Source organism: Phascolarctos cinereus, unplaced genomic scaffold (assembly GCF_003287225.1).
Source record: "Phascolarctos cinereus isolate Bilbo 61053 unplaced genomic scaffold, phaCin_HiC Scaffold_3;HRSCAF=262, whole genome shotgun sequence".
NCBI classification, from domain to species: domain Eukaryota; kingdom Metazoa; phylum Chordata; class Mammalia; order Diprotodontia; family Phascolarctidae; genus Phascolarctos; species Phascolarctos cinereus.
This window is the reverse complement of record NW_027555736.1, coordinates 219271375-219285331: the sequence shown is the minus strand read 5'-3', so window position 1 is coordinate 219285331 and position 13957 is coordinate 219271375. Positions and strand designations below refer to the sequence as shown.

General features: G+C 41.1%; 1 protein-coding gene across 1 annotated transcript in view; it reads right to left on the bottom strand.

Annotated features, from left to right (window-relative positions):
• The window catches only part of LOC110202706 (stonin-2-like), a 49970-nt gene extending 36627 nt beyond the window's left edge, over positions 1-13343 (bottom strand). The window contains exon 1 of the mRNA XM_020978972.2: positions 12836-13343. The gene's annotated coding sequence lies outside the window, so the exon portion shown is untranslated. The remainder of the gene's footprint in view (positions 1-12835) is intronic.
• Between the last annotated feature and the right edge of the window lie 614 nt (positions 13344-13957).

Sequence of the window (13957 nt, the reverse complement as noted above, 5' to 3'; positions counted from 1 at the left end):
TGAAGTTAACGATTATATCCCCACCCCTCCCAAGTCCTCCGTCTCCAGGCTAAGCATCCTCAGTTCTTTCATAATATCAAGACACTTTACCACCTAGGCTGCCCTCCCCTGAACAATTTCCTCCACGTTAGTGATGTCCCTCTTAAAATGTATTTATCAGACCTGAACACAATATTCCGGATGTACTCTGACCAGGGCACATACATAGATACTATCACCTCTTTAGTATAGTATATTATATTTCTTTCTCTCTCTCTCTCTCTCTCTCTCTCTCTCTCTCTCTCTCTCTCTCTCTCTCTCTCTCTCTCCCTCTCTCTCTTTTTTCTTTTTGGCTAGGCAATGGGGTAAGTGACTTGCCCAGGGTCACATAGCTAGTAAGTGTCAAGTGTCTGAGGCCAGATTTGAACTCAGGTGCTCCTGACTCCAAGGCTGGCGCTCTATCCACTGTGCTACCTAGCTGCCCCTATTATATTTCTCTTAATGAAACCTAAATTATATTTCCCTTCTTGACTGCCATAACATACCACTGATACTTTTACATTTGCAGTCCATTTACTGCTATGTATATGAAATCCTTTTGGCATTTAAGTTCAGAATTTTAAAAGGAAAAAAAACATTTGCTGTCCACTAAAACCTTTAAATCTTTCTTTTTCAAGCTGTTGCCTAGCCGTATCTATGCTATTATGAAACACATTATGAAACTTTTTTTTAAACTCAAGTATAAGACTATCTTTATCTGAACCAAATTTTATCTTATTTGATTTGGTCCAGAATTCTATAATCTAGTTTGCTGAGATATTTCTGGATACCTTATATCTAATTTATCTACTTTGTGCCATTCAAAAATGTGATAAGCATGCCACCTGTGGCTTTTTCTAAGTCACTGATAAAATAACTTTATAATATCCTCCTCTATTCTCTTTGCCCATCCAAATCCTATTCATCCTTCAAAGCCCAGCTCAAATTCTATTTTCTCCCTAGTATGTTTTTATTCTATTTCAGCTCATTGTAATGTTTCCTAATGCCAAATCCAATGGGCTCACTATCTGTAATATTCATTTGGTAACCTGGCATAAAATAACAGTACATCAAAGTTTCTATAATTTTGACAATGTGAGTATTCCCTCCAATGGTCCAAATCATAACACATTCACATTTTACCATAAATCCTCCAGAAAGGATCTATTCAATGCAACAGACATGTTCTTTTAGGCCTTTTGGACATTCTGTGGTTCCCACTACAGTGCCTGGGTTTTCCATGTTATCACTTCCTCTTGTTATAAGACATGCCCACTTTCTTTTCCACTCAAATATTTTCTGGGTATCCTTCATACAACTGTATGCAAGTCATAACTGATATTTTCCTATGCCTTATTTGCAACCAAGGAGACAGCATGGTGTTATGGATGAAGAGTTGCTTTGCAAGCCAAGAAGACCTGGGTTCAAATCCCGACCTCTGAAACATACTGGTTGAGTGACCTTGTGAAAGTCATTTAAACATAATGCTTTAGGCAACTCATGCTAAATTACCGAGAAGGTGCTTAACCTGCACTGGAAGAGTGCTTCCTCATCTGGGAGTTCTCTATGCCATTGAAATCACAGCTCCTCTTTCTATTTATACACACAATGCTCTTCTCTATTGCCATTTCAGCCATTTTCAGTTTTAAATCTTTAGAAATCATTGTTAAAGAAATGGGCTTGTGTATCAGGGAGCAGCTTGGGAATCACTGAAAATGCCATGCAATTTTTCAAAAACAATGCAGCCCACTCTATTTCTTATTCAATTCTGAGTCCAGGAGCTCATTATCTACTTGTAGCTCCTGTCACAGATATGTGTATTGATGCTCTAATTCAATGGGCTGCCCATCCAACTGCATGTCATAATATAGATTATGTATAGAGTAAGGGTTCTTAACCTGGAATCTAAGAAGTTGGTCATTTAAATATTTTGGTAACTGTATTTCAAACTCCGTAATCCTATTTATTTTATTTTATGCATTAAAAAACATTATTCTGAAAAGGGATTTGGACTAAATGACCAGAAACTGCATCTTGGCTCTGTCATTTACCAGCTCTATGACTTTGGGCAAGTCACTTTACCTCCATGGGCTTTAATGCCCTCAAAATTAATCTCAAAAATGAGGAAGCTGGACTTAGCCCCATTTGAATCCAAATCCTATGCCTCCAAGGACAATTAGACTGATTTCTCTTTTGTGGGTCTCATTGAGGAGATCCTGTAGTATTTAATAGCTTAAAGCAATTGGTACAATGTCATACACAGAAAGGGGTGTCTGGAAGACTTTATTATCCATGGCGAACTTCTTTTCCATTTAGACCCTGTACAGGACATCCTCCATGACAAAAAAAAAAAAAACACTACTAGTCTGAATATATCTTCCTGTTTTATACCTCACTTATATTGACAGTTAACCTTTGTCCAATGATCTGATTATTTCTCTGGTTGTATTTACCAAGGAATATTCTGTGATCTTAATAAATACATAACAGACTCCAAATGGAGAAGAACCTTTAAGGTTGTGTACACACACACACACACACACACACACACATACACACACACACACACACACAGAATACATACAAAATAAATTCAAGGTGATTTTGGGAGGGGCTGTACTAGTAGCTGAAGGCACCAGGAAAGACTTCATGAAAAAAGCAGTTATGTGAGCCAAATCTTGAAGTAAATCAGGAAATCCAAGGTCACCAAGTATCAACAAATGTTGAAAGGAAGCTAAACTGGCCTTCTTCGTGCCCCTCATCTAGATCATGAAATCTCGTCTCTGTTCCCTCACACAGACTCTCTCTCACGCCTGAAAAGCACATCTCTTAACTACCTCTGAGAATCTCTAGCTTCCTTCAAAACTCAGATCAAATGTTGCCTCCTACATGAAGTCTTTTCCAATACTCCCTAAACTGATTCTCCCTCTGAATTTTTTTTGTATATGTGTATATATGTGTATGCATAATAAATATATTAATACAGAAATATAAATGTACATATATATGCATATGCATTTACTGTGCCCATGTGGTTCCCTCCAGAAGAATGTAAGACCCTTGAGGACAGGGATTTTTTTCTTTTTGTTATTTATTTGTTTTTGAATTCTCAGTGTCTAGCATGGAGCCTGGCAAAAAGCAGACACAGAATACATACTTGCATATTGATTTAGTTTTGAAAAATCTTTACAAGTTCTTAGTAGAACTTTTCTACCTCTTTATCCTTTGCAACAAATACTGATGTATAATTCTACAAACATCTATTTCATAAGGCACTGTGTTTCCCTCTGAGGATAAAAAACTAAAGACAAGACTCATGATGCAGATGACATTCATCATGAATGCTAAGATGCCTGAGTATCCCATGAAATGATGCTTCTTGTCACCCTCTGGCATAGGATGAACCACCTTGGGCAACTCCTTTATCTGACTCCTCAAGTAGTGCTTGTGAGCCATCCATTCTTCCATTTAGCTGCGACTTCCATATTGCTTCAGATTTCATTCATGAGGAGAACATCAATACTGATATGATTCGGTTCCTTTAAGTATATAACCTTGGCAGTGACTGAAGAAAGATTTTATATTTAGAGTTCCAAAAGTTAATTATTTTCAAGATGTCCTAGTAACTGCTGAATACCTCCCAATGTCTTTTCTACTTCTCTATCATTCTTAGTAGTAAAATGAAAAGTGGACAGAGGGAAGTTGGGGGCAGGGAGGTAGGAAGTAGCCACAGGAATCAGAGACAGTTAGCATTTTGTGCTTCCTGTGTTGCCAGTCAAAAAAATGAACCACCTAAGGTCCAACTTGCTGATAATCAACTATTTGTACTTAGCTATACTTATCCTCCAGCAGCAGGCAGTTTGTCACCAGGACTACAATCAAAGACTTTACAGAACGGCAGAACCCACCAGAATGTTCTCTTTTGGAACAGCCTTTGAGACCCCAGGATCAGCTCCATTTCATGAGGTAAATGGGACTTTTATTTCAATATTTATTTTTATTATTAATTTCCTATTTTGTATTATTCTTCTTTTGCTAGACGATGTGGTATAATGGAGGGAACAGTGCATCAGAGAACCTGAGTTCAAATTCTGCCTCTGCTCCTCACTACTTATATGTCTTTGGGTAAGTCATTTTACCTTTCTATGCCTTAGGTTGTACAGTGGATAGAGCACTTGGCCTGGAGTCAGGACAACCTGAGTTCCAATCTGGTCTCAGACATTGACTACCTATGTGACCCTGTGCAAACTTAACCCGTTTGCCTCAGTTTTCTCATCTGTAAAATGGGGATGGTAATAAATAGCACCTCCCTTCCAGGGTGGTTGTGAGAGAATGATTGCAAAGCACTAGTAATCTAGTAAGTAAAATAGTAAGCACTATATAAATGTTAGTTGCTATTATTAGTATAATTGATCACCATAGCTATAAAATAGAGTTTGAACTAGGTGATATCTAAAGTCCCCTCCAGCTCTAAATCCTATGGATTTTTCATGTAATTGTGCCTTATCTCTAAACTAGACTATTACTCCTGGAGGGCAAGGACTAAGTGATATACTTGATAGTGGCCATAACCTCTAATAGTGCGTACAGTAGGTACTTACTAAATATTTGTTCACACCTTGCTTTATGTCTCCTTCCCAAGACTTCTGACTCCCTATCACTTCCAGGATCAAATATAAAATCCTCTGTTTGGCATTCAATGCCTTTTATAATCTACCTTTCCCATCTCCCTTTCCAGTATTTTTTTTTACCATGAACTTTTAAATGTATTATCTATATAAAAATAACAAGTGATTTCCAGTATTTTTATACCTTACATTCCAAACTACCCCCTACTCTTTGATCCAGGTATGCTAGCCTCATTGCTCTGCCTTGAACAAGGCATTACATCTGGCTATACCCTATGTCTGGAATATTCTACCTCCTCATCTCCACCTCTTGGCTTTCCTGGCTTCCCTGTCTTCCTTCAAGTCTCAGCCAAAATCCCACCTTCTATAAGAAGGTTTCCCAATCCCTCAAAATACTAGTGCCTTCCCTCTATTGATTATTTCCTATTTGTCCTATTCATATATAGCTTGTCTCCCCTATTACACTGTGATCTTCCCAATCTAAGGGTAGGAACTGTCTTTTGCCTTTCTGTATAGTTCCAGTGCTTAGCACAGCGCCTGGCACATAGTAGGTGCTTAGTAAATGCATACTGACTAACTGTCAAGCAGGCTTCAGGGTGGCTTCCAATCCTTTTTAACTAGCTATCACAAAAAAGAAAGACAATTTGTCATTTCTTATTGGTAACTGAGACTACATTACAGAATGCAATCTTGGCCCAGGATACTTAGCAGAGAGCTAGGCATTTGAGGAGCCATGCATTTTGATACTTGCACTGACACTTCCTGCCTGTATAATCTTGGCACTCTTGGTCTTTTGATTACCTCATCCAACAGAGACAGTGATAATACTAGGAACCTACCTTCTGGAATTGCTGGGAGGTGGGAGGGAAGGGGGAGAAAGTGGGTAGGACAAAGGGAGTAAGGAGGGGTCTAACAGCCACAGAAGGCATTTTGTAAATATCAAATTGCTAGATAAATGGTGTTAGTAACACCTCCCAGTGAATGTTTCAAGGGTTTTAAATACTTCCCAATGGTTTCCTCACTCCCTTCCCCACTAGCTCTCACTCTTATGGGGTGTTGCTTGCTGCTTTTGAAACTTCAGGCTGAGTTTCCAGGGAAACCTAAGGAGGAGGGAACTGCAGGAGTTTATTACTGAGTTGACAAAGGGAAGGCATTACTGCGGCAAAGCACACAATGCAGAGGGGGGGGTGGTGGAGGAAGATGGACTTTCTAAAGTTAACTACAGATGGAAACAGATGGTTCTGACCAATGCTGGGTGTAGCCTAAACCCTCCTGGTGAGGTTATGTCCCACAGCTTTCTCACCCACATCCAGTGGATTCCGCTAAATGACAAGTATATGTATAACCTCTGAAATTCATCAAAATTTTGTTTCTGGCTCAAAAATACACCTTCTAGCTGGACAACTTTGTTTCAGTCCTTAAGGAAACTGAAAGCCTTTTCAGCCTCCAGGTCTCTTGATTTATAGCTTAAGATCAGGCTCCCCTGGCATTAGGAAGAAAGTAATATAGATATTTGTGTAGAAAATAGCATGATGAGAAGATAACAATAAGTAAGATTTCAATGGATTGGGGTAGCTATGAGCTATCTATGTGAAAGCACTTTGCAAGCTTAAAGTTCTGGATAAAGATAATCAACTATTATTTCTCTGGGCTTCGGTTTACACGTTTATAAAAGATAGAAGGCTTTTTGGATTATATCTATCTTATGTTTCCTTTGTATATTCCATACTGCTCAACTCTAGGCAAGTAGTGAGCACGTGGTAAATATTTATTGGGTTGAAATCCAGTAATGATTTCCCAATTTGAGTGGGGGGCAGGGGGGAGGGAAGCTATAACAGCTTGTTACATTTATTTTCGAATAAAAATGTTTTGATTACGTGTAGATCGATATATGCTAAATAACTTTCTTAGGATACATGTCATCACCATTCTACTCCAGCCAGCACTTCCACTCACCCTCCCGACCAGAGAAATGGATTCTGTTCTGAATCCACCCAAGGCTTACATAGGCCATCTTTGGTCTCATCTCGCTTAGCTCCAGTCCTCTTAAATACTTCCTAGATACCCTCCCCCTTTCTAACTCTTCTTAGAAAGGTGAGCTCCTGTATTCCTAGCACTTAGCACAACTGCTTAATAAGTGTTATCTATGTGAGCAACAAGAAATCCAAGTCAAAAAAAAATCCAAGTGAATGAATTAAAATTAGTTTCCTTTTAAGAATTTTTGCAGCAAGCCTAGACATAACTAGAGACTCCAGAGTGTCACAGAACCCAAGGAAAGGATCTTACTACATTAGGGAGCTTGCAGAACACAAATATTATTACTTCTATAGCTCCAACTTCTATAGGACTTTAAGGTTTATAAAGCACTTTCTTTATAACAACCTGATGGCCAGAAATGTTATTTCTATTCTACAGAGGAGAAAACCAGGACTTGGAGGAAGAGGTGAAATGATTGGCCCAGGATCTCACAGCTAATAGGTATCAGGGCTGAGACTCAAATCCAGATCTCCTGACTCCCAAACCCGTGTTCTTTATTCTACACACTGCTGCCTCTATTGATGTTTCTTAATCAAAGTTCCATTGGGGTTATTTGTAAATTGACATCTCAATGGTCCATTTCTCACCTATCACTCACTCTTATTATGTGCCAAAAGCTCAGGAATTTCTTCCAAGCCCCGAGAAATTCTGGGAAAGGCATAAATACTTAACAATTATGATTTTTTGATAATGGAAATGTCAAAACTGAGACTGTGCTAACTCATCATGGCTCCAAAAAATTGTTGATAGCACCTCATCTATGAAATAACTTTACCAAAAGATGAGGGGAGGGAGGAGAAGGGGAGTAAATAGAAAGTTTATGAAGGGAACCATGGAAGGTCAGCCTGATACTGACCATAAACTTGGCTTTCACGTCAGTTACCAGTGGAGACATGTTTAGATTCTTGGCTAGGAGTTTAAAGGATTGTTTTTAACCGAGCTAAAAATTGAGCAAGCCATTAGAGCCTCAGTAGAGTTCAAGTTTTAGGATAAGCAAAGACCTGGTAAAAGCAAAAATAAACCACAACACGTTTCCATATCATACTTATGTTGAATACCATTTTGGAACGTAAGCCTTTTCTCCTCGAAGGCAATTCTAGGAATGCACTGTCATTATAGATGTAATGAGTCACTGTTAGGGGAACTGCCTTACTCCACCCACAATCTTAAGCCAACCTAAGAACACTGTTCTGTATTAACTGGGTCCTCTTGGGTGAGGGAGGCAGTTATAATTAGGATAACTGAGAAGCACCAACACTAACTTACTAGTAATCCCAAGTGAAATCAGAGTTTTGTTGATTCCTATGAAAACTACCCAAAATTACCACCAAGCAAGCACATCCAGTCCTACATGGGGTACAGTAAGAGGTGTTTTGGTTTAGATATTGACAGATGTTGGTGAGGAGCTTTGACCTAAATGACAGGATGCTCTAAACCAGGCTTATGGGAGTCTGGGCAGAATTTCAAAGGGGCAGAACAAGGCAAGACTTGTATATTTCCTGTTTTCCTTAGCCTGGTTTCTTACCAGTCCTCACTAATGCCAATTAACTCTACTTAACACAAGGAGACCCAATAATTTGTATAGATTCTACTGCCCATACTCAGGGCATAGCCATAAGCAAAAATGTGAAGTAGTGAGGCAGCTAGGTTGTGCAGTGGATAGAGCACCAGTCCTGGAGTCAGGAGGACCTGAGTTCAAATCCGCCTCAGACACTTGACACTTACTGGCTGTGTGACCCTGGGCAAGTCACTCCCATTGCCTAGTCAAAAAAAAAAAGTAAAAAAAAATGTGAAGTAGAAAAAGTCCACCTTTGGCGTCCTTCTACTTTCTGATTTCTTGAGCTTTCTTTCCTTCAAGCTCTTATACCATGATCCAATTCCCAGAGAAAATTGTTTTTATTAACTAATGCCCTATAAAAATAAACAATTGTGAAAGATTTAAGAACACAATGATCAATCACGATTTCAGAGGACTGATGGTAAAGAATGCTACCTTCCTCATAACAGAGTGGAGATCAACAACTATGCAGAATGAGATACACATTTTTGGACATGGGCAATATGGGAATTTGTTTTGTTCTATTATGGTTATTCGTTAAAAACAAAGATTTTGTTTTTCTTTCTTTTTCAAAGAGGGGGAGGTGGAAAGAAAAATAAATGCTTGATAACTTAAACAATATTTAATTTTTAAAACAATGGCTGATAATAAAATGGCTTAAGGTATTGCCCCTCCAAGAATATTTATTTCTTAGGGGGAAAAGCCTTGAATAACCAAAGGAATACAGGCAGCTAGGTGGCACAGTGATAGAGTGCCAGGCCTGGAGTCAGGAAGACTCAACTTCCTGAGTCCAAATCTAGCTTCAGCACTTACTAGCTGTGTGACCCTGGGCAAGTCACTTAATCCTGTTTCCCTTATTTTCTTCATCTGTAAAATGAGCTGGAGAAGGAAAGGCAAAACATTCCAGTATCTTTGCCAAGAAAACCCCAAATGGAGTCACAAGGAGTCAGACACAACTGGACAACCACAAATCCAATGGTATAGTTTCTGGCACCATTGAGAGGTGGTAAGAGAAATACCTGGGGGGAATAGAAGCCTGTATATCAAAGCACACTATGCAATAAGAATAATAATTCACATTTATATAGTATTTTACAATTTGTAAAAATGTTTTCTCCGCTATGACCCCATGATGCTTACAGTCTCCTTTTTCTGGATGAGGAGACTGAGAAACTAACCTAAGAGATTTTAAATAATCTTCCTAGGGTCACACAGCTAATATGGGATCAAGGTAGAACTCAGACATTCCACTTTGGATCTTCAGCTCTGCTAGGTTTTAACTCCACAGAACAAGGTGCCCCTCCAGGGTTAAGCATATCACTTAAACTGGGATTCAACCTCCCTCAGCCTTCTCTCCCCTGTAATTGAAGGCTGGAGTACCAAACTCCTCCCCAAAACTTCCCATAAACTGGACTCTCAGTTCACTCCACTTCACACCTATCTGCAGCTGGGTCTGGTTTCAACTCCATGGAACAAGATACCAACTCCCTCACCCCCCAAACACACACACCCCTTTTCCAACCTCCTTTTGTGTATTGTCTTCCCTCATTAGATTGTAAGCTCCTTGAGGGTAGGGACTGTCTTTTTTTTTTTATTTGTATCCCCAGTGCTTAGTACAGTGCCTGTCACATAATAAGCCCTTAATAAATGTTTGTTGAATTATTAACTTCTGTCTCCAAGTCTGGAATTTTTTCTACTACATCATTGTCAGTCTTGCTTCTATCATTCACTGGGTACCTTTGTTGTACTGTGATGGTCAGGTCTAATAACCATCAACAGGAAGGACTGAGTTAGTGCTTCATGCTTCACAATACTAAGAAACCTATGGCTACAACTAACGCATAAAAAAATACTGTGCACATATTCTAATACTTGCTCAAAAAGCAACTTAACTCCCTAGCTGAATCAATGTAATATTTTACCAATCCCTTTTACCAGTTTTTCTGCATAGGGAAAGCATGTTTAAATGTACACATTCTTGCTATTGTTTCCCAAAAGAACGGGGATGACTAGAAGGCCAGCCTTGGAGAGGGGGGGTGTGTGTGTGTGTGTGTGTGTGTGTGTGTGTGTGTGTGGTGCGCATGAGCTAGAGAGAGAGAGAAGTGGTAGAATTCAGAATACTAACTGAAGCTGCTACATGTTGATATCTTGGGTTTCAAAGAAAATAAACAGGGCAGGGATGTTTGTTTGAACAACCTACAGGATTAAGCAAGGAAAAGAAACAGGAAACAGTGATACATAAATGAATCAAATCATTTGGGCATATAAGTAACTGACCAGAACACTTGAAATTACAAATGAAAAGAATAATATAGCTTTAAACATTTGCTGTAAGGATAGAAACCAGAATTCACCAGTGTCATCAACAAAATCCCTCATAGTCTTTCCTTTATCCCACCCCAAATTTCTATCTCCAATTTAGTGAGGCATCAAAAAGTGTCTTTTCTATTGCTGGTTGGCAAAAACCCCTTCGTATGTCTTTATATTCTAATATTTTAGCATTTTGAAAGTATGTAATGTCACTTTTGATCATAACATGAATACAAATGGCAATGCCCCTCTCTTTCCTAGCTGTTCACCGATCACATAGAATTGAAGAGCCTAAGCAGGCCCAAGGCCACACATTAAACAATACTGGCTTACTCTTTAGGTACATCTTCTAAAAATAAGTCTGCACAGAGTAGTTTCAAAGAGGGAAAGAATTATTTCAACAGAAGCACATACATTATGAAGAAAGAGAATAAAGCCAAGAGAATTATCTAATTCTATCTGGCTTCAAACAGGAAGGGAGTAAGGAGCTAAGAAGAGCCAAAAGGACACTCAAATCCTCTTGTTTTTATAATGTGATGTTTGGATTTTGGAATAAAATATAACAAGATAGTGGAAACAGCACTGCATTTTGAATGAGTAGGTCTGGGTTTTAGTCTCTTAACTATCCCTGGTAACTCAGGCCAATAATTTCACTCTCTAAGCCTCAGTTTTCTTATCTGTAGAATGAAAGGGTTGGGCTAGTAAGATCTCTAACAGATGTAAAATTTATGATCGTAGATAAGATTGTTTTTTTTTAAATTCCCGCCCACCCCCCAACAGTGGAAATACATTTGCAATACATTAAGCTAAAGGGAGCAATCACATTTATTTATTCAAGCCTGGAAGAAGAGTGATAGCCAGCCATACAAATGGAGAAATGGTAGAGAATATTTGCTGATCCAGGTAGAGGTGCCAGCAGCTTCCAAATACCATTCTTAATGACTCACTCATGAGTCCATCCCACACTGCCAGCTCCCTTCTGTAGGGGCACCAAGAGAGTATGTTCTCTCGATGGGAAGCTGGCTTTCAGCAGCTGCAGGAGATACGCAAATACCCTTTTCTCATCCCAGTGCCCCCCTTAGGTGTTAGACACTCAGACAAGCAGATCCACTGGTAACTCTAGCCCCAAAAGACAACCAGATGATTTGGAAGGAAGCTACAGTTTAGATGTGGCAAATAAATATGTATTTCCTTCTCCTTATTCTTGGCAAGCAGAAGGTATAAGTAAGCATTATGGACAGAGAGGGAATGTTGAAGAGAAAACCACCAGAAACAAGATTATGAGGTTTCAGCAAAAGGAAGGTTTGAGTCCTCATTACCAGAGCCAATGTCGATCGGGTGACAAGTAGGCAGTGGGACTGAAAGCAGCTGCTGGTGTCTGCATCGCTAAAGGGAGAGACAGACGCTGAGGTGCTCCAGGACAAAGCACTAGAGAATAATAGGCAGAGGAGACAAGGAGAGGGAAATCTGTCTAGTCGGTCACCTGCTCTGCCCAGCAATCTCTGAACAGTCCCTATACCACCACCGTCCTAGATGGAAGTCCAATGCGTACCTGGTCTCTCTGTCTCTCTGTCTCTGTCTCTCTCTGTCTCTCTCTCTCTCTGTCTGTCTGTCTGTCTCTCTCTCTCTCTCTCTCTCTCTCTCTCTCTCTCTCTCTCTCTCTCTCTCTCACACACACACACACACACACACACACACACACACACACACTTCAAGGGAGGAAATTTTCAACACTGCCAGATCTCCCTTTGGGGAGTTCACACTTGCAAACGTGCCTCCCAGCTTTCTCTACAACCTACCCCCGCATGAATTATTCACCCCAGAGCAGCCCTACCATCCGTCTAAGCTGGCCGTAGCAGTTACCCTAGGCAGGCGTCTGGAAAAGTTGGTGAGGGTTCTTGGGGGTATCTTGCTTCCTAACCCCCATTCCTAACACTTTTTTTTCTTCCCACTATCCCTCCGCCCCCCTAGGAGTTACACACTTAGATGAACCAGATTCATAGTAAGCTCCAGCCCGAACAGAAGCACCCAGACTGGTTGGAGGAAAGCTGACGCTAGGATAGTGGGCAGAGGAAGGAGCAGGAGCAAAGCTCGCTTCCTCGGGTCCGTGGAAGGAAGAGCCAGGGGTGAAGGGAACCGCAATGGCACTAGGACCTAGCAGATGTCCCTTCTCTCTCCCCTAGCTCCACCTGCCTTCCCCTCAGGTCTCTAGAGACACACTTCTTAGATTTGCAAGGAGCGGGCGAAGGGGTGGCGGGATCTGGGAAGGCAGGGCTGGGGTTACCTCGATTACTGCCAGCAGGGTCCACGGACGCCGGCAGGGAAATCACACAGCGGCAGCTGCGGTGGCGGTGGCGATGCAGGCGACAGGCGCCCGACGGAAGAATCGTGGAGAGTGAGAGCTCCGGCTACGCTCTGAGCCCACGGCTTCAGGAGCTCCCTACCCTAGCTTCGCTCCCGCCGCTCCTGATTGGCCAGGGGAGACGCAGGAGGAGCGACCTAATTGGGCAGTGCGGGAAGCCAAGCAGGAGGAGTGGGGATGCGGGGCAGGGCAGACACTCGGGGTTTCTCCGTGTTCCCAAGTCTTCCTCCTCAGGTCGTTCAGAGTCTGAAATCCATAGTTGCGCAACTCTCCAGGTCGTGACTCAGGCCAGAACTGAGGGACTCCTGGGCGGTGAAGTCTGTGTGTGCTTGGTGGGGATGGTGGGGACTGGGGGCGGGGAATAAGATCACGTCTTCGCAGTTCCCACCCACGCTGTCCCAGAGTGCCAGCTTGTAAAACACTGAGGATGCTGAGTACTCTCTACCCCACGTGGTTCCAGGCATTGGAATGACCACAGCTCCAATTAAGCTTTCCACCTCACTATTATATACTTGTACAGTGGTTTCTACTACAGTAGAAGATGCAGCATTAGAACAAGAGGCAGACGGGCTAATCTGTTTCTACACACACACACACACACACACACACACACACACACACACACACACACACACACGGTGTATAAGGCACTATGCTAGATCCTGTGGGCCCTAACCCTTCCTATGAATCTGTTTAAGACATAGTCCTGCTGACACAGAGCCTAGCATCTTGAGATAGGGAGTTTGGTTATAGCTAGATCAGATATTTGCTCAATACACTGAAGTTTAGAAGGTAGTGACAGCACTATACCATTAAGACTAGGATCTAATTAGCCATAATATTTAGTTAAAATAGGAAGCTACCATATGAGAGCTTCCTCTAGGCAACTCTCTCTGTTCCTTGCCTACCTGGTCCAATCTTGCCTCCTCTCCCAGAAGTCTCTGGTAGTGTCTCAGAGTCTCTGCTGTGCAGTGTCCAAGAGTTTGTACAGGCCTTGTGTTTCCCAGTTTCAAGCCTTCAACAAAAAACTGACATGAGGGTGTC